A 21,823-nucleotide genomic window follows, 5' to 3' on the forward strand; every position below is an offset into this window, starting at 1 on the left:
GTCTCTGCACGTTGTCCCTCTACTGATGTCTGACTAGAGCTGATTAAGTAGCCCAACACTCCCTCCATCATTCAGTTGATTTGTAATTCAAAGTCAGAATCAATGAATCCCTGACAAAATGAATTTAGCTCACTAAGGGATTCATTACATTAAACCAAAGATCAAAGAGCTGATCGATTAATATGCCATGCAATAGTTACATCCAGGATAGTTCCCTATGCAGTTGAGGTCTACCCAACTACAGCTTAGAATATAGAAGCTTTTCACCTTCGGCCACATACATTCTTGCTGTTCCGCTCCAGTGGAATACTCTATATTCTCATTTGAGGCCACTCAGTAACTCAGAGCGGCGAAACTAACTGCAGAACTTTTAAAATAGGTATCAAAGGATTCAAAACGAATAGTTGTTTCCTTTGCTTTAAAATCAAATGGTTGCATAACCTAACCTATGTTCTGCTTCCTCTGTAGTAGGATCTGAATTAAATGGGATTTATCTCCCGATGTGTTGATCATTAAACAATGAAGACTGTATGAAACGGGAGAACACTCCACCACCAAAGATTATTTAATACTTTCTGTTTTTGCTCATCTCCATCTGTTTTTGGCAACACTTTTGGTCCCTTAGGAATGACTGCAGTTAAAGCGTCGGACAGAAACATGTTGGACATATATTAAGACAAATCGAAGGGCATATTTTGAAATGTTGCACATTTTTTGGATTTATTTATTGTTAATTTTTTATATGATCAAGAGTTGTTCCATTGTGGTGAAGGGGTTTCAATTATTTCCTTGTTCTATTCTATATGTTGCGCCATAGCCACTGTGTATTGATTTTGTGATTTGCACATTTTAACTTTTGTTTTTTGAAGGAGATGGTTGGACACATTTTATTTGCAATTTAATTATTTTCTTAAAAAAGAAGTAAGGTTGTTTTCTAATTGTAAATAATAAAGGTTTGTACATTTTTTATAAAACATATTTTGGCTACTTTGAAGCAGTTATTTTGGACCTCACTTATGTAGAGGTTGTTTGGGTTTTCCAGTAAATGTAAGGTCTGTGTTTTTTGGACTGGTGGTCTTGCAATATGCATGCTGTATACACAGATACCTCCAGGTATGCCTGGGAGGGAAAAAAAGAGCTCCCTAAAAGCTGATTATTTAAAAAGCCTGCATATAAGAAGACTATAATGGGGCGGGGCGATCAAAATGTCCCTCCTCTTTAACCTTAAGACCCAGAACTGTGCCTCCCCCAGGGGTTGTCTGGAATTCACTAAAGTTACTAAACTCGTTTGCACAGAACGTAGACCCAACTTGCATGACCTCTTCTCTGACCTCTAAGAACCCCTTTAATGTTAGGGAGGCTGGACAATGTCAGTGTTATGAAAGCATCAAAGGACCTTTTACTCGAAGAGCCCCAGGGTTCTCAGGTGATGGTATGTAGTGCAGGACTGTACAGAACATGAAATTCACAATGTATGCATGAAGCACAGCTTGCAGAGATAATATATAAAAAGGGGCTGGTGGAATCTTGCTTGGCTGCAAATGCCTTTAGATGGCACACAGGGAGTTCTGAAATTAAATGCAGAAACATGTTTTGATTAGCCTCAGCAGTCAGTAGCAAGCAATAGTGTGGCCGTGTGTGAGCATTCTCATTCAGAGCTTGCACATGTGTACCCAACTGGACATGAATAATGAAGGATTCAGTGCCAGCCCCTGACAAAAACAAGCACAAGCTGTCTGCTCCCAAGATGGCACCCAGGCTTCATAACCTCCTGCAAGAGGACCCACACCAGGTCCCACAAACAAATCAAACACAGATGTGTACATTTTAGCCAGCGCAAATCAAAATGCACACTCTCGGACTATAAACAGTTGAAGGCCCTTAATCCCTTAAGCAATACACAGGTGGTTACCACAGTGTATATAAAATGGGACAGGGATAAAGGACTGGTGTTCGAGACAGGAGTTGAGAGAATGGGCAGTGAGTGAAGAGCTGAAACTAACAAGGTGCTTGGGATAAGTAAGCAGAGGTGAAAGAGAAGGTGAGTAGTTATTTGGAAGGGACAGGGAGACCATCACTAAAGAGAGGATGAAAGGAGGTGATATCGGTGAAGCAGAATAGTTGGGAAGAGAAGGAAAGAACCTCTGTGGGGAGAAGGAGTGGAGAGTACAGAGCTGAATAGGAGGAGGGGAAGGGGAGAACACTTGTAGTGAGCAGAGGAGAAATGATGCTGAAAAAGGTGACTGAGGAGCAAACCATAGCGGGAGAGAGAAATAAAAAAGGAGAAGACTCAAGTAAGACTGAGAAGGTAGGAGTTGAAGAATGGAGAGTTTCATGTCATTGACGCAGAAAAGAGCAAAGGAAGAAATATAGAGGAGGATGTGGTAAACAATGATCATAATAGAGAACAACAAGGAGGTACAAGTGACCAGAGAAAAATGCAGGGAGAGAGAAGGTTGGCTCAGACTCAAGTCAACGTGGAGGCTTCTAGCTTGATGTGTGAGTAATTCCAATATGGTTAATGGCCTCTCCGGCAGCATCAAATGCCAAGTGGCAGAGCCACACTTTGAGGAGATTTGCAATCATTAGCCAGCAGGAGGGTGCCTATGTGCATACATAGCCCTGAAAGCACATCCATTACCTAATCAGGAATTATGCCCCAACTGAGCTGATACCAATCCTCTGGGCTGCCAACCCATCCTGGACTCATGTGGGCCTGTACACCACACAGACAATTAACGAGCGAGAAACCCTCACCTGCTCTTACCTCTTTCCAATCTTTAAGCCTTCCTATACCTTTTCGGCCTCTACAAATAGTTTTGAAAAATCTGCTTATGCCAATAACCCTGTCAACTATCAGCTACCTCCTGCACTACTACATTACTGCTTACCTAGAACCCAAAAGAATCTGCGGCTCCTTACGATCTGGGTTCTACAGTATCAATTGACAGAAACCACATTGCACATGTCTCCAAATTCCAAATGTGATGAAGTCACATCTGTAGAGATAGTGAAGAAGAGCCATAAGAACTCTGCGGCCAGGGAAAGCCATTCATTCTGTGATGCCATCTTTGTGTTGCGATGATAGAAAATGGCCTAAACACCACTGTCCCCTAAAGCAGGAACATTGGGTACAGAGTAAATCCTCATGCGGGACCAAATTAGACATCAGCAGGCAAATAGAAAGTTCCCTGCACCATGGCCAAGGTGCTTGTGAACTTGCTAACATGGAAGAGAATTACTCACTTAATCAGGCATTCCTTGGAGGAAATCGTGAGCTTGCAAGCAACACACACACACAGTAACAGAACAGATCATTTACACACACAGAAGGAGTGGGCGACGCAGAGAGGCACAGCCACAAGGACAGTTCTAGCTAACATTAACAGGGGAACGGTCCTCTTTTGAGACTTCAGCACATAAGCCCTAATCCAGTCAAGCAATCATTAATTCCATGTTAGTAGAAAATACACAACACATGGGGAGAATAAGGAAAGAAATAGACACATATGGCGGGACACCAGCCAATGAGAAACCCTGCAAGAACATGGAGGCAGATCCTACCAATTACATTCATGCATTCATCATTGGGCACATTTAGATAGAGTATAAAAGGAGGCGAGGAAATCCATAGGGTGAAGGGTTAGGTAGGCAGTCCAGAGAGGTGCAACAGAAGGAGGAAGTTGGAGGTGCAGGGCATAAAGTTGGGCTTTCTGTTGCTATAACTCAATACTGGAAGTAATCCGGTACCTTGACGATAACCTTTCAACCAGTCTGCTCAGAGCTATTGCCCACACCATAGTCAAGGTACTAGGCCAGTGAGAAGGAATTATCATCAGCTCACTGGAGGCTATAGACCTCTGGAAAGTACCTGGGAGTCCAGATGGACAACTGAGTTTGTAATGGGCTCATGACCAGGAGAGAGATCATTGGCTGCTGGGCAAACAGCATCGGGCTGACAAGCACCTGAGCAGTGGAGAAGAAATATATTCATGCAGAAAGGTTCTTGTGTATCCCCTAAGGAAATGGAGGATAATAAGCTATTACGGTAAGCATATGGTATACTAACCATTGAGAGCCTAGGAAGGCAACCTGTAGAGATGGAAGGAGGCTGAGAAAATCACACAGTAAAGCAAGAATCTCTGCGCCAGACCAGTAACTTGGAGAATTCAACATTAGGTCCTACTATAAAAAGATACTTTTGGGCATGACAGACAGCGATTTGCAACCTAAGCTGTCAAACTGGATATTTTACCTAATAGGCATTCTTCAAGCCCCTCTTGTGTAAAATAATGAGTTGAAAACTTCAAACTTCAGTCTCGAGTGTTCAGTTGGTCCCACCCCATCACAGATTGTGTGAGAGTGGTGCCCTAAGCTAAGGATCACTTGTCTGGTTCCGGAAGCCAAGCTCCCTTAGCAGGCCATGCCCATAACAGCAGGCTACGTTGCTGAAAACCTGATGATCGCATATATGACAGTATCCTATTTAGCATCACCCCCAAATAAAAGTACCCTGAGTCACTTATGGTGACTGGCAACCAAGTTTGGTCTTGCATTTAAACACTACATGAATGTTAAGGCCTAGTTGATTGATTGGGACTATAAGGTAACTGTTTATATTCTACTAATCAAACAGGGGTCTCTGGCCTTCCTAGTCCACAAAAGAGATGCCATAGAAAGGGTGGTTTATGAAGATATCATTATAGCTGAAATGGAAGATGTACCCCATATTCCACCAACTTTCTGGGGAGATCAGGGATTAGGCCCCACCCATGTGATGCCCAAACACTACCAGAGATCCCTTTGTTTGGTGGAAGCCTTCAATCTTGCTGCCACCCAGCATAATGGCCTAGCCTTTCAAAGTGACTTGGAGCAGGTGCCCAAAATAAAAGTGTAGGGTGAGAAGGGACCATATTATGTGGATAGGATGGGTCTTTTATACAAAATGTAGTATAACACAAAGAAGGATTGGAGAACCAGTTGTTGTCCCTGAAGCCATAGAAAGGCCCCATCCTCATCTTATCGCAGGATACCTAGATGTTGCTAAGATCCAAGATCATGTTTTCTCCTGATTCTTCTGATCCGAAAGATAAAGACGTACTAGGCAACCTAGCCCCATTTGCCAGAAGACCTTCCAGGCAGATGTTTCCAAGCACCACCTTACACCATTTCCTATTATTGAAAGCCGTTCTCTTGCAGAGGGATGAATATAATGGGGTCCCTGGAACAATATAAATCTAGCAATAAGTATATACTGGTCATTCTGGACAATGCCACCTGCTATGCTGAGGCATTTCCTCTTTGGGCCAAAATCACGTAGGAGATCCTTAATCATTCTTGTCGGTTTGCACCAATCTGGGTTTTCCCAGAGAGATCCTTAATGGCAATAGGTCAAACTTCATTGCTCAGGGGAGAAACACAAGATGTATTTACTCGTCAAAGCCCAGAAGACAGCCATCCATCAAACCCAGGATGAGGGGATCATGGAAAGGTTTACCCAGACATTAAAAAACCCATCGGTTAAACTAGCTGAATTAGCGGGAAGAAGTAGGGATGAGTTGCTACCCTGGGCAGTATTGCTGTGCGTTCGACCCCCTCAAGCATCTACCACTATACCCACTTTCAACGGGTGTATGGCTGAGAGCCCTGAGATGTTCTGGACATGCTGAAATATGGATGGGAACTACAAGAATATCAGGTTCGAAATAGAGCCAAAGCCATCCAAAAGACCAGAGACAGACTGAGGCTTGATAGAGAATGAGTACACTAAATTAAAACAAGCAACTGAGAAACAGCCTTGGTTGTACAATCAGAATGCACAATGGAGGATACTCTGGGTGGGCTACCAGGTAAAAAGGCATTATTCCCTACCACAAATAATAAGCTCCTGGCCTAGTGCCATGTACCTTCATCATTACAGAGACCCTGAAGACTTGACATGCAAAATGCAACGACATGACTGATGCAAAAAAAAAAGAAAATAGCAGAATTACCAATTTTGTTGGTTGAGGTCCTGTAGACATACCAGTAACCTTACACTCATAACCCCAGTGCCCCAGAAGAGGGGATTATTTCAGCAGAAAATCCTCTTGCATCCTTAATCCCAGCAGAGCTGGAACCAGCCCAGAGTGCAGATTTGGAATGCTTCTTAATCAATTTTCCTGATGTTTTTAAGAACTGCCAATGAATGTCAATGTTTTTTTTTCATCAGATCTACACATCAATTGCACATAGTAAAAACCATATTAACTGCTAGAAGCCTGCCAAACAAACTAGAAAGGAAAACATTAAAAAGGTACTGAAATTAGAGTTCATCCAACAATCCCACAGCCGGTGGTCTCCTCCTACAGTAATAGTCGGAAAACAAGTTGGAAGGTGGAAGGTCTACATCATCAGGAAGGTGAAGCCACAGGTGGGAATATATCAAGAAAGTTAGACCTGCCATGATCATCTCCACCCTCCATTACCACATGATATCAAAACGTTCCACTTAGTCTTGAGAAAAAGACAGCTTTCTCTACACCAGAAGGGCTTTTTCAGTTTGATGTCTTCCACTTTGGGTTGCAAGTGGCTCCTGGCACTTTTCACAGACTTATGTTATCACTCTAGGTCGAGAGAAACCGGTGTGCACTGGCTGTGGAACACTCCCGTCCCCTGCACACCAGGTGTGTTTGTATAAACAAACAATAGTTATGATTCAATTAAGACATCAGGTTTATGAAAGAAATTCAACCATGCAATTTTATTGGAAAAAACAATGTTATTGTAGGCATAACAAACATTTGGTCCATATGTATTTAAATCACATTACAATTAATCATTGCATTTTTTCAAATACATGTGTTGTCAGATATTTGCCCAACATGTTTCGGGACGGTTGTCCCTTCATCAGGAGCAAAAAATTCCACTGTACTTCTTAAGCCAAACTTCACAGTAATCTATAGTGTGATTTAAAGGTTAAAAAATATGAGCTATTGTATATGTTCAATGTTAGCTATATAACATATTTCTATGCCTGCCTTGGCTCTCATGAGACCCTATTGGACATTCACCTGGTAGGAATCTTGTGTGGATTTTCAGGGAGGCTAACCTCTGTTTAAGTTACATCTTGAGGAGGATGCTGTGATCTGCGGAGTCGGTGAGGGATGAATTAGGAACTGTCTAAGGCAGAAGGGTTGTGAGGATTAGTAATGGGAGGGGGTGCGTCTTACCTGACATTGTACAGCTTAAGGAAAAAGTGGTCTGCTTCTTCTTGTTATGGCCTATAAATAATGAGATGAATTCAGAATTGGGTCTATGTAATAAGATGGTACATCATCAGAAAGACATAGATTGGATGTTAGCGTACCTTATGTTCAAGGTGTGAGGAACCTGTTTCTTCTAGATTATAGTTGCCGGAGGTGAGGTCCGTTAACCCGCGAGTTGGTGCTCTGGGGAGAAATGATGTCCAGCTATTAATATATAGCTTGCTTCATTATATCATTAACAGGAATAGCATTGGTTGCAAAAATGTACCTTAATTAAGTCTTGTACCATCGTGTGTGGTTCGGGCATGTGTGTGTTTCAACTAGTTGGAATGTAGGTAAGTAGATACCAGTATAGACCCCTGAAATAAAGAAGGGAACAAAAAGGGATTACTAGACCAATGGGTCCGGGTCCATTACTCCTGGGCAATGTTCCCTCTAATTAATTTTCTTTAAGTGGGAAAATGGTTGGCTTTCGTGCACACATTATTTTCCATGTGCGCAACTGACTAACAAGATAAGCCACTTTGTGAGCATGCATAGTTAGTGAACTATCATCTTTGAATAGTGTTTGGAAGGGAATTTGCCCAGCCATCCACTGTAATTCTTAACAGAGAAGTGTAAAAGGTGCATCTAAAAACACTTTTTACATACATACAGAACCTTACTGAGGTTTCTTGTGGGGCCCCTTTGAACACAATCACAAATATTTGCAGTTTAAGTTAATAGCATCAATGCTCAGAAGTACACAAGATTGAATCCCTTCTTTTGGAACTAAGGACGCCTCTTCTACAATGCACGGTTATCAGTTAGACAAGATGCATGGGGAATCTAGAGGTAATAAACGCAGAACAGATAACTATATTTGAAAACCCTCAACAGCTGAGCACAGAAGGAAACAGTGCAGTTTCCTAGACAGTTACTAGAGTGTCCGTTCCTTTAGCAAACAAACACATTTTCTGCACTGTATTGTACTGCCGAAATATCTGACTTGGATTTTAAAAGTTGCTGATTTCTTCTTGATCCCCCTGTGCCCTCCTACCCAACCACCTCCTCTCCCCCTCCATCTGTACCTCTCACCGGCTCCTGTGCTAGCCTCCAATATCGGTTGGCAGTGCTCTGTAAAAAGTGAGCAATTGTAGCTGTAAAACACTCACTGGGATATTTTCCATACCCACAACATGTTGTTAGCAAAATATGTTTAAAGCCTCGCCATTATATTCAGAGCAGTTTAACAAAATGTCACAATTCTGCATGTACACAATTGTTTTTCAGTGCATACAAGATTGTTTACAACATACCATACCCTAGTACTGTTTGGTAGGATTATATAAGTGCTTAGTGACACTATTGTTGTATAGCAGCGAGTTACTATATCATGTGTTGTGGTCTTTCTGCAAACATCTGAAAGGAAGCAGATTGTGTGAAAAGCATTCTAGCTGTCTAAATATCCATTGCTCTAACACTATGTATAAGTAATGCCAGGCATAGTCGATACACATTATCCCTTGCAGACTGAGTAAATGATATTGCAATCTTGCTGTCCTCCTATAGGGTAATGTTAGCAATGTTTAAGTAGAAGACACTGAGCATGACATTTGCCTACTCAAAATCTTTAAAAGGCAAATTAGTATTTGAGTTTCTATTATGGTACCTCTTTGCAGTGCATATGTGACATATGTACAAAAGCATGGGAAGCATGGGATGAGGCTACACATCCAGTAGCCTTCTTAGTTACAGTCAGTATCCAATATTTGAGCTGAGAGTTTGGTTACATAGTGTGGATGATGCTTTTGCCAAGAACAACGAGTAACAGAAATTCTGATGCTTGAATATTATTCATATCACAACAAACATGAGACAGGTGGATGTAGGTCAGAGCCAAGCTAGGCAGATTCAAGGTTGTCTGGTAATATCTAAATGTGGACAAGGGCGGAAGTTGGAGTCATAAGGTACAAGTGTGGTAGAGTCAAGTACAGGAATCATAGGTGTGGAGGGAAGGTTATTTGAATAATGTGTGCAGGCATATCTTAGTAAGAAAGAATCAGAAAAGATGACTCACGCTCAGGATATTGTATTGCTAAAAATGTAAAGATCTTCAAAAAAAGTCCAAATGGTATACAAAAAACAATTAGTTCTGCTGGTGTATGAGATTTATTCCATAGTGTGCACAGCCGACACGTGTTTCGACCTTGTGGTCGTTTTCAAGGCCTGTTTACGGTGTTTAAAATTTCATGACCTCAAAGGGCTGAGTTGTCCTATTAGGAAAATCTGGTTGAGTGGTGTAGTTGGAGTGGGGCTGTGTGGACTGTGAAATCAAAGTCTGCCTCATCTGAGATCAGGTTGTGTTTCTCAACCGCAAGTTGCAGCAAGCGTGTATGTCGAATTGTGACTGCCAAATAGCAATTTGATTCTGGAAATCCAGTATGAGGTGATTGTTAGAAGGTTACAATGGCGGATCGCCTTATCTGAAGATCCTTCTTATTAGTAATATTATTAGAGTTCCTTCCTATGCAATTTCTATGCTGGTCACTGATTAGAAAATATCAGTGGAGCTTTGTGGGTAGTAACAGGTGGTAGAATCATTTATGTTCATTGTTTTGCGTCTTTGCTGGGCACATTTTCCTTTTATATGGAGTAAAAATCAATGGTGTATATGCCTCTTAGCTGCAAGGTTGGTTTTGAGTAAGTGGTGTCACAGCTCTGTTCACAGGACAATATAATGTCATTGGTTAGCAGACGAATGGTGCAGTTATTCTGATTTAGTTATCACCCTTACACTAATTATGAGAGGCATGTTCTCCTGGCACTTGAATTACTTAATTAAAGTGGCACATGAACTCCTATTGGAACATTTTGTGATGCATTCCTTTTAGAAGCCATTATTCCTTTTGCAAATATTGTATCCTGTCTGAATTTTTTGACAGCCATATCAGTTATGACAAATGATATTTGTTTTTTGCAATACATATGAGTTTTTTTCCCCAAATGGCATACAAAATATTCTGCATTGTCTCTGAGCAGTGTCAACAAATGAATGGCCGTAACTAAACCTATTGTTTATACTGAGCATACAGTGCTTATTTGTGCATATTTATCTCTACACAGGATGCATTTAGCTAGGTACTGTGGCAGATCTTGAACTCTTGGACTGGTTGATGAGCTCTCTTTATAATCACATATGAAGTATTTGTTTTTTTGTAGCCTATATGTATGTAAAAGGAGTTTTTAGATGCACCTTTTACACTTCTTTGTTAAGGATTACAGCGGTTGGCTGGGAAAATGCCCTTCCAAACTCTTTTCGGAGATGATAGTTTAATAACTATGCATGCTCACAAAGTGGCTAACCTTGTTAGTCAGTTGCACACATGGAAAATAATGTGTGCACGAAAGTCAACATTTTCCCACTTAAAGAAAAATAATTAGAGCGAACATTGCCCAGAAGTAATGGACCCATTGGTCTAGTAATCCCTTTTTGTTCCCCCCTTTTTTTCAGGGGTCTTTACTGGTATCTACTTACCTACATTCCATCTAGTTGAAGCACACACATGCCCGAACCACACACAGCGGCACGAGACTTAAGTAAGGTACATTTCTGAAACCAATGCTATTACCTGTTCATGATATAATGAAGCAAGTTATATATTAATAGCTGCATATCATTTCTCCCCAGAGGACCAACTCGCGGGTTAACGAACCTCACCTCCGACAACTATAATCTAGAAGAAACAGGCTTCTCACACCTTGAACATAAGGTACGCTAACATCCAATTTATGTCTTTCCGAAGATGTACCATCTTATTACATAGACCCAATTCTGAATTCATCTCATTATTTATAGGCCATAACAAGAAGAAGCAGACCACTTTTTCCTTAAGCTGTACAATGTCAGGTAAAACACACCCCCTCCCATTATTAATCCTCACAACCCTTCTGCCTTAGACAGTTCCTAATTCATCCCTCACCGACTCCGCAGATCACAGCATCATCCTCAAGATGTAACTTAAACAGAGGTTAGCCTCACTGAAAATCCACACCAGATTCTTACCAAGTGAATGTCCAATAGGGACTCATGAGAGCCAAGGCCGGCATAGAAATATGTTATATAGCTAACATTGAACATATACAATAGCTCATATTTTTTAACCTTTATATCACACTATAGATTATTGTGAAGTTTGGCTTAAGAGGTACAGTGTAATTTTATGCTCCTGATGAAGGGACAACAGTCCCGAAACATGTTAGGCAAATATCTGACAACACATGTATTTGAGAAAATGCAATGATTAATTGTAAGCTGATTTAAATACATATGGACTAATTGCTTGTTATGCTACAATAACATTGTTTTAAAAAAAAGAAGGATGTTCAGATAAGGCGATCTGCCATTGTAACCTTCTAACAATCACCTCATACTGGAAATCGAATTTCTATTTGGCAGCCACAATTTGACATCGCCTTATCTGAATATCCTTCTTTTTAAAAGAAGGATATTCAGATAAGGCGATCCGCCATTGTACATGTTCGCAAAAAAAATGTTGGCGGGATTGATCCCTACACATAGCCTCTGCCTAATATAGGTGATATTGAAACCTTCTAACAATCACCTCATACTGGATTTTGAGAATGGAATTGCTATTTGGCAGTCACAATTTGACATAGACACTTGCTGAAACTTGCGGCTGAGAAACACAACCTGGTTTCAGATGAGGCAGACTTTGACTTCAAAGTCCACCCAACCCCATTCCAACTACACCACTCAACCAGATTTGCCGAATAGGACAACTCAGTCCTTTAAGGTCATGAAATTTTAAACACCGGAAACAGGCCTTGAGAACGACCACAAGGTCAAAACACGTGTCGGCTGTGCACACTATGGAATAAATCTCATACACCAGTAGAACAACTTGTTTTTTGTATAACATTTGGACTTTATTGAAGATCTTTAAATGTTTAGCGATACAATATCCTGAGCGCGAGATGCACTTTCCCAATTTTTCAGATTCTTTCTTCACATTTTCCAAACCCCAGTGGGTGGGTTTGGGGAATAAGGCATTCGCTGCTGGCCCAGACCATCAACAGTTCTCAAATCTAGAGTGGTCAATACTGCACAGATTCTATATCGAACCCATAATCTTTACTTATCTTTCTCATATCTCAGTAAGATTTTATGTACAAGGAGTCACTTTTTCATACTTGTTTGAGGGTGTACTCTCTTTTTTAGGTTTTTAAGGTCACGCTTGCATAGTAGGGTAATGTAAATAGGCTAGACCAGAATATCATGACCAGTTAGTACACTTTAGCTTTACTATAGTCATTCTTGAGAAGGTGGGAATTGTCTGTGTGCGCTCCTCAAATTCTTCTGAGCGACACCCATAAGAAAGTTGGGCAAGCGCACATGCGCACCACTTAAAGGGAACATTGGTATACACAAGTCATGTCCGGAAAGCCCACCGACGCGCCCCGTGCAAAGCAAAAACAGCCAGAACAGCTACCCTTGCATGCTCCTCCAGACCTGACTACACGCACCCTTCAAACAGTGCGTTGATTCCCCCGCAAGCAGGCCTGCATCTCGGGGACCCTGCACGGGATCCCACGTAACTGTCACCGGCACCATGATAACATGTGTACGATATATTGTAACCCGGGTAAAACTTGCAAAGTCGGCATGTGAACCCTGTAAACCATTCCTGCACCCTGCTAAACTGCGTACATGCACCCCTAAGTCAAATTGGAAGCACAGCTGCGTACACGCACCCCTAAATCTGACACCCGATCTTACTCCTGCGCAGTGAATCCTATGTGCAAGAGTCTGTATGCCTGCCTTCGAATGGTGGATAGTATGAGGGCTTTGCGTGGCAATTTCCCCGCCGAGAGGATGCACGCCTGGATCCATGAATCATTCCATGCAATAGTGTGCATGCAATGGACTGCCTTTAGGCTGTCCCTTGTAACACCCAATTTTTGCCTTGATCTTCCCCATTTTCCATGTTCCGCCCCCCACCCTGCCCTCTGCGCAAGCCATGCTCACACTCTGTGCTGTGTCTCACGCAGGGTAATCGGCCTCTTGCAGTGGCGTGCCGAGCCTGCGTGAAGTCCATGCAAAGTATGAAAAAGTGCTGCACAGTTGATTCCATGAATCGACAAACGGGATTTCGCACGCAGTGTGGCACGCAAAACCCGATTTTCAGCCAAATAATTCCATCGATCAGGCCCTCATTCTTCATCTTTTTCCCTAGCCGCCTGCAATGGTAAAATGCAGCTCTGGTTGGTTTTTAAGATATATCCACTATGTTGCACATTCAAATGGCAGTCAAACAGTAGCGAGAATTAGGCCCCTGGGAAAGTGTGGTGCACACAAAACGCCTCCAATAATTATAATATGTTATAGCCATCCGTGGATTAATCGTTTAATAAATGTTTAGATTTTTAAAACCCTAATTTGTGCGTGATTCACAGCTGTGAAATGCAGTTAGGTTGATTTGGCACCGGAGGGGACATGGCTCTGCGATTCTAGCATGGGTAGAGCATGACTGCTGTCTCATTTCTCTTACTTGACAAATGATGTATAACCACGTGCGTGAGGTGAGCAACTAGGCAGCAATAATTTTAAGCACCAATAACAGGCCCTTTGGCTGACAAAAGCAGTGACAGAACTACAGGCTATTTCTACTACCAAACGCATGGGGGCTCCGAATTGTGCTTTTTCCACACTCAAAGCATCGTGTTTCATTGAGTTCATTTTTATTTAACATAATTATCCACTAGTTTGGCTTTGCTTGAGTTCATTCTTTAAACACTCTAGTTATCTATTAGCTTTTTCAATAATATTGGTTCCGTAATACAGGAGGAGGCTGGTGTTCACTTGACCAAACTGTCATGCTGGCTTCATCCTAATTCCAGAGGCTTCAGGCGGGATGTGGTGTCTGCTTAACCATCCATATCTTGTCCTTCCTCTGGAATTCACTGTGCCCTCAGCTTTTTGTCGTGAGCGGACTCACGAAGGGACTAAAGATTGTCAATTAGACTGTCTTGGGATCACCTGAGGCTGTCTGATTCAGACAGCTAGCAATGCTTCACGAATTATTCTGTTTCTGAAACAGAGGCTTTTTTGACATTGGGGCATTTTTCTGTAACTGAGACATATTTTGACATTGAGAAACTTTATGTTGCTGAATTGGACCGGTTGCACTTTTCCTGTATTTGTGTGCAACCTTTTAAGCCTCTACATGCCTTCCCAGTGCCCACTCGACAAAGGGTACTGCAGCCTTACTGACCAGGTTTTATCCAAAGAAAGAGGGGCTGTGACGAATCAACTTCCGGGGAACCAGTGGTCCAGGGATGGATATCGGTTTCTAAACCATCAGTCAGCCCCACACCTCTAGTACACCAGAAGGGATCCGAACAGATTGAAATACAAGTCCATTAAAGACCTCCTTGTCCAATGTTGGTAACGTTGACGGAACGGCAGGCTTATCTCTGCAAGGTCGTGGATCGTTGGTTAGGCGCAACACAGGGAAAATACAATCATCATACAATAATAAAAGGGACTGTCCAGTCAAGGTTGTATAAAAATATCTACTTTATTATTATTACAACAGTTCTAGCACACTACAAAATACAGCCCACGCTGTAAAGGAACACAGAGGACAGACAGATTCACGAAGGAAAGGGATGCACTCTGGATACTGACAGGAGGGTAGTCAGTAAAGCAATCAGTCATTACTGTTCATGGTTATTTGGTTTCAGCACCAAGGGAGCAAGGGGTTGTAAATTTCACTAGCGGCCTTCGGAGACGGACCAGAGGGACAGAACCGCAATGTACCTGGTGCTTCAGATGTTCTTGAGGCTCGACAGTGTTGAGTCGGTTCCAGGATGCTTTGCAGCTCCTGTGACAGAGTTCAAGATGGGAGACAGCTGCGGGTATGATGCTGCAGGCAGTTTGGCAAGCGAAGCTGGACGGACGGCTGCAGGCTGGCCTACACGGCAGCTCTGGGTCAAGAATTGTTTTCCCTTTGCTGATTGGTAGATCTGGAACGCCAGTCGAGGCATCTCGGATGGCTTTAGTGACTGTAACGTGACAACAGTCAGTGGTGCAGTTGGTCACAGTTCGAGGGCTCGACTGCCTCGAAAATGTCCTTAAAAGATGGACGCTGGTTGATGCTTGTGTGGCACTACTAGCTTCTTCGCTGGGATTGTTGCGTCCTTCCAATACGGATGGCCCAATGCTGAGGAGAGAGTTTGCAGGCAACGGCCTTGTCCTTTGATCAGAGACTCTCTGGCACGTCCCACCTAGGAAGCTTGCTGGAATAACCTAGCAGGTCACGCTGTGTGCTGCTGGGTACAGGTTCTGGAGCTGCTGGATGGGTCCTCTGAGTCTGGTATCTCCCTCTGTTCCCTGGGAGATGTTTAGGGGAGGGCTTTTGCTTCCCTCTTGGAAATCCTGGCCTTCCTTCACTGGCGGAAGATGTAAATCAGACTGTACATTCAGCCAGGGACCAAATGAGTCCTTCTTCTTACTCCTTTCAAAGTCATCAGATGATCTGCTAAATGAGGGGCTCAGCCCTCTTTTAAAGCCAAATGGGCCCCAGTGATTGGTGCAGGCTAAGCCTACCTTAAGGAACCAATCCGGGGTCCCCACCAACAATCTTCTGTTATGGGTGTGAGGTTCGGACCAGAGTGCTTTGCAACAAGAAAAGTAAGCGGGGACAACATGTACTCCTAAGTCCCACCCATCTTCCTGTCTGTTCTAGATCAAACTGTCTCTCTGGTTAACTGAGCACTCTGTGGCTCTTGATCAAAGTGCAGGTCTCCCTTGAAGTTTGTGGTGAGAACAGACGTCTGTCTCCCTCAAACGACATACTTTGTCAATCTGAAAGGGGTCAGCTCTTCAGGGGTTGCCTTTTGGTAACATGAGGGACAGCCCTAATGACGGCAGGACTAAGGGCTAAATAAAATTGAAACAAAGGGGTGGCATCCTACCATCCACATTTAGGTATTTACACATTATTTATGCAAACATATTTACTTGTGTCATGTATCACAAGACAGAGGTAGCTCTGTATCTATTGTAACCTTAATGTTAAATAGAAGAACACTTGGACTGATTTGAGTTCATACAGCATTATTTATTTTGATGTTGAAACTGTTTCTTAGTTTCTGTATGAGATTTTTGATTCATTAGTCATAGTACAATAATTACAACAACAGACAGTGCAATGATACTTGTGTTCAACAAAAACCATCAATGACAAATAATTGTGCATGTCTTAATTTCACATGTTCAGGCGTCATGATTATTTAACATACATTAAACACAAACTAAAGATTCGAGGTGGTCAGAACTCCAGAGAAGTCAGGGCTCTGTTAGTGCAAGGGAGTGTTGATTGTCACACTCCCGAGGAATGTGCCAAATCTCTTAGTGCCGCAGGAATTGCCAACAGTAAATAGTGGACCCAGACATGCCATTCACTGTCTCTCAAACAGAGGTGTGGAAGCTAGCTTCAAAGTGACACATTGCATATCAAAGAGGTGTTTGTTTTTCTGCCCATCGTTAAATTCTGTGACTAGGCCTATTTGCAGGCCTGCTTCAATTAACTCCCATCAGTATATGCCACCACCACACAGAACTTAGACAATAGAACAGGGTGGATCCATGGCGCTTTTGATATTTAATTAGGCTGGCCATGGGAGGAGTAAGGTGTTGCCCTTCTCCTCTGGATATTTCGGTGCACCCCTCACTGTCACCTGTCAGATAATTGGGGCAGGGAGGACTGCACCTGTAAGCAGTTTTCCCGCAGAGTACACTGGCAGAGGCGAGCGTGCACTCCCCGTGCAGATGGTTGAATCCCTCAGAGGGGCATTGCATGAAAGTGCACCAAAGTTGTAGTTATGGATGTAACAAAATGTTTGCAGTTTTTTGCCCAAGAATGCTTAAACATTTCTCTGCTTACTTGTGCCCCTGTGCCATAGCACTTATACTGGACTGCTCCCTTTGGTGGCAGGACAAAAACTGATTTGCATATAACTAGTCCCCTTCTGTCATCAGGCAAACAGGCTAATAACTATGGCAGGTAGAGCTGTCAGAACAATGCCAGTAGTTTTCATAAATTAAAATCCCTCTATCTATCACTTATTGGTTATAATATATTTCCCCAAGTGAAAGAAGGTATGGCCAGATGTGGTGATGTGGTTCCCTTGCTCATTCCGCCTTGATGCCTCCGGGCTTAGTGTGCTGTGGAAGTGAAAAAATAAATAAATAAACCTAGGGGTTCAACCTGCCCATCATTGATGAGGCCCAAGAAGGCTGATTCTTGTCTCTCATAACTTGCGCCCCAAAAAGGTGCAGCACTGGTGGCTGGATCAAAGCTGATTTTGTGATGGTGCAGAAAGAACAACACGTGTTAGCATGGAAGACTGCCAAGGCCAATGACAGTGGGTATGGTCAGTTCAAAGCCTTCCATCAATGTTTGATTCTAGGAAGACACTGGAAGAATGACAGGATGGGGCTTTAGGGGGTAAGGTAATGTGATTGTATACCCATCTCTCCATGAAAGCAAAGTTTGTCATGCATTGGGTCCATTCAGACTCTGTGTAGTAAGGGCTTTACTCTATTGTATCAGATGGGTGGCACATCTCCCAGAGCCCTGGTTTCCAAAGCTTCCTTAATGGGAGCATGTACACGCAAAGGGCATTTTCTCAATTGCCTGGGGGGGGGCACCCTCAAGAAAATGTATAACCCACACCCCAAAAATCCTGGTTAATAACTGTGTTCCTTAGCCTTCAATATAATATTACAAAAAAAGGCTGGTGTTACCCTTTCTGTTATATCAAATTGCATCCAAACTGGTAAAATGTGCGTACACAACTCTGCGTTTCCAATTCTACAATGTGGCCCTAAATCTGCATTTTGCAGCCAGTGATGGCCTTAGAAGTGGCAGCGGCCTGGGCAGTGAAAGAAAAATATGGTGCCCCCCCAACCCCGCCTCCCTGGTCAATGCCGGGGGAGAGGATGAGCAAATGTAACTCCCTGTTCCCAGACAGGAGCAGGGAGTTAATAACTGGAATAGGGTGGTGATGCAAAAGCATCTGCATCCTATTCAAATGAGAACCGCCCTGCACCCGTGCCAGAGCGAGGAGGAAATCTTCTTACTAGGGTGCTGATGAAAAAGGATCAACACACCATTGTTATTAAACGCACCCCACTCCAGTGCTGGAAAGCACGCTGCCAGCACAAGAGTGGGGCGCATTTAATTTCAATAGGGCACCTGCCGCGCCTTCTCCCACCACGCCAGCTCGGGGGAGCCCTTGAAAGACACCCCTGAGCTGGCGTGGCATGAGGCTAATGGCGCCCCGGCGCCCTGTCCTGAGGGTGGTTGCTCTCACAGTCATGAGAAATCAGCTCCCCTTAAATGAGAAAGCTGGCATTGCGGTCGAGTAGAGAATAATCTTGTACCTTGTTAGCGAGGGGCTGTTGGATTCTGAATATGACCCAAGATGCAATTATCAATAGGTTTCAGGGAGTCCTTTGTTGCGGTGCTGGCGGAACCTGAATGCATCAAGGCCGCCACGCTGTGCTCTGACTCATCCGTGAAGATTCTGAACATGTTTCCCCCGCTGAATCCAAGGCCGCGTCCTCTAATGAAAGGATGCTCGCGAGACGCGCGCGTGCGCGTGCGCAACTAGCGGTTCACCTGCACAAACATGGCCTTATTTGCGCGCGGCGCGCGTTGAGGAGGCTTTTGGCAGCTTTGACCTTTTCTTGGGTTTTTCTTCCCATTCTCTCCAAATATGTCAGTCTAGTGGGGCCCAGAGGGTAGACAGCGAAATGTTGGCAATGTCAGTTCGGTCCACCACATGTGCAAATCTCACAAGGTGGCTCATATTTTATAGTGTTTGACAGGTTATTTTTCTGCTGTAAGCAACAACAAAAAAACAACAAAAAACGACAGATTCAGTCATCGTTTTTACACTCGCATTATCTGAGAATCGTTTATCGATAGGTATTTGACAGTACACAAGCATTGCTTTTCTTCTTGTACAAATAACTCAATTTAGGCAAGCAGCGGACTGGAAGCATGGAACACTGACGTTGCTGACATCCTGTTTTTCTAGGCATTGCTTGTTAAATATCTGGCGTCCTCTTGCGGGTTGATAGCACCGTGAGTTAGGCGCTCAGTGATACTTAATGATCCTTTGAATAAAAATACACTTTTCCGGGTTAATACATTAAAGTAACAGTGTGGTAATGAGCAAGCACTACACACAAAACCAGAGATGAGCCCTTATTTCGCTTTCTTTGGTTTTGATTTTCAACGACAACATAGCTGAGCAAGAAAATGCGCCAGCGTTTGTAAAGATTCCACGTGTGCCAAGAAAATAGATGGCCAATTGTCAGCTGTGGAGCCTTTTGAACAAAATTGTGAATCGTGTGGCCAGAAAGTTGTCTTTACCTTTTTAAAATAACCCCATGAGAGGTTTTGGCATTGAATTGCTTTCAGTTTGGCACCTCAGTACAGACAGTTAAGATCTGATGAAAGTACCCGCATGGTCTTCAAATCTCACAGTGCATCCTCTGCCATCTTTGCATTTCATGCCCATTAGAATGTAATTCTACCGGCAGCACCGAAAGGAAAGGCGAGCGAGAGAGAGAGATTTAACAAAGCTTATTCCACAAAGCCCCCTAAAGACACTGAGGCGGACATTATCCGTGGCTGTTCCAACAGCAGCTCTGCATTTTAAACTGGCACAGAGAACATGGACATAGAAAGTGGTATGGAAAAAGAAAACCTAGAGAATGGTGCAAAGACCATGCTTCACCTCTCCTCTCTGCCCAACCTTGAGTTGAGGCTAAGGGCTTCCACGAGCTAGCCTCTGGTCCTCTGTGCTTTAAGGCGGATACAAAATCGAAGGGGGCTCTAATGCGTCATGATATAATATTTGGGGGCAGGCCTGAAAATGGTCTCACGCAGCCCCAAATCCCAAGTAGCCAATAATGCCTTAAAAGAGGAGTGGCCGGTGTAATTACAGGAGTGGCCTAACAAAACCAATCGAGTTTACATATGTGCAGCGAAAGGGCAAACATTCTGATTTAAAAGATGTATTTAAACATGGTTCATGATGCAATAATGCTGACCAAAATAAATATATGCAAATATGAAACAGATAATGAAATCAGATGTCAGTACACCATGTAATCCCACAGTTATTCTGAGTGAAATCTATTATTCGTGCATATTCATTAAAGACATTCTAACGTCACTACTTTAATGCAATGCATTCTCTTTAATTTCCCTTTCCTGTTTGAAAAGTACCTAATTTCACATGTCTATAAGTGATACTGTGATTGTGAACATCACTGAAGGTGACATCTACTGATGAAGAGCAGTATTGCCACTCATATTTGTAAAGAAGTTTGTTGAGGGAGGTCAGTTTGGAGAGCCCTCGCTCAAGGACAACATTTAGAGACTACTAGGGCTGAGCCCTGGCCAGGTTTGGTCCTCTTAAAGCCCTGCTGGTCCTCATCTCAACAAAAGGCCACACCCTCAACCTGACCTTTGCCTATGAAAATTAAGATACATCTGTGAACACTACATCAGTCTAATGAAATGGTGCGCTCGCCATCAACATCTCCGTTAATGCGCCTTCCCACTTATCTACTGTCAACTCCAATCCTTCAGACCATTGTCCACCCCACCCCCTGCTAGACAAAACCCTCAGCACTGTTGCTATTACTGTAACGCCTCCCTCTCAAAAGGGAGTCAGTATACTTTCCATCCTAAGCACTCTAGTTCAACTCGTAGGAACTCATTGCCAAATGATTTACTCCCCTACTTGCTTAACCCAAGAAAATGTTCAGAGCTCACATGTACCTAGCATCCTTTCTCCCCACAAGCACACTGATGCAACTGATAGGAACTCATTGCCAAATGATGTACTCCCATGCTTGCATAACCCAGGGAGATGCTCAGAACTTGCATGCCTTCACCATACTTTCTCCCCTCAAGCACTCTAATGCAACTCATAGGAACTCATTGCCAAATGATGTACTCCCATGCATGCATAACCCAGGGAGATGCTCAGAACTCGCATGCCTTCATCATACTTTCTCCCCTCAAGCACTCTAATGCAACTCATAGGAACTCATTGCCAAATGATGTACTCCCATGCATGCATAACCCAGGGAGATGCTCAGAACTCGCATGCCTTCATCATACTTTCTCCCCTCAAGCACTCTAATGCAACTCATAGGAACTCATTGCCAAATGATGTACTCCCATGCATGCATAACCCAGGGAGATGCTCAGAACTTGCATGCCTTCATCATACTTTCTCCCCTCAAGCACTCTAATGCAACTCATAGGAACTCATTGCCAAATGATGTACTCCCATGCATGCATAACCCAGGGAGATGCTCAGAACTCGCATGCCTTCATCATACTTTCTCCCCTCAAGCACTCAAATGCAACTCATAGGAACTTATTGTCAAATTATTCACTCTCCAGTTTACTTAATCCAAGTACAAGCTCAAAACTCACAATCACCCAACATACGTTTCCCCTCAAGCACTCTAATGCGAC

This window comes from Ambystoma mexicanum, chromosome 6p, assembly GCF_040938575.1.
Source record: "Ambystoma mexicanum isolate Mex_15411 chromosome 6p, UKY_AmexF1_1, whole genome shotgun sequence".
Classification (NCBI taxonomy): Eukaryota; Metazoa; Chordata; class Amphibia; order Caudata; family Ambystomatidae; genus Ambystoma; species Ambystoma mexicanum.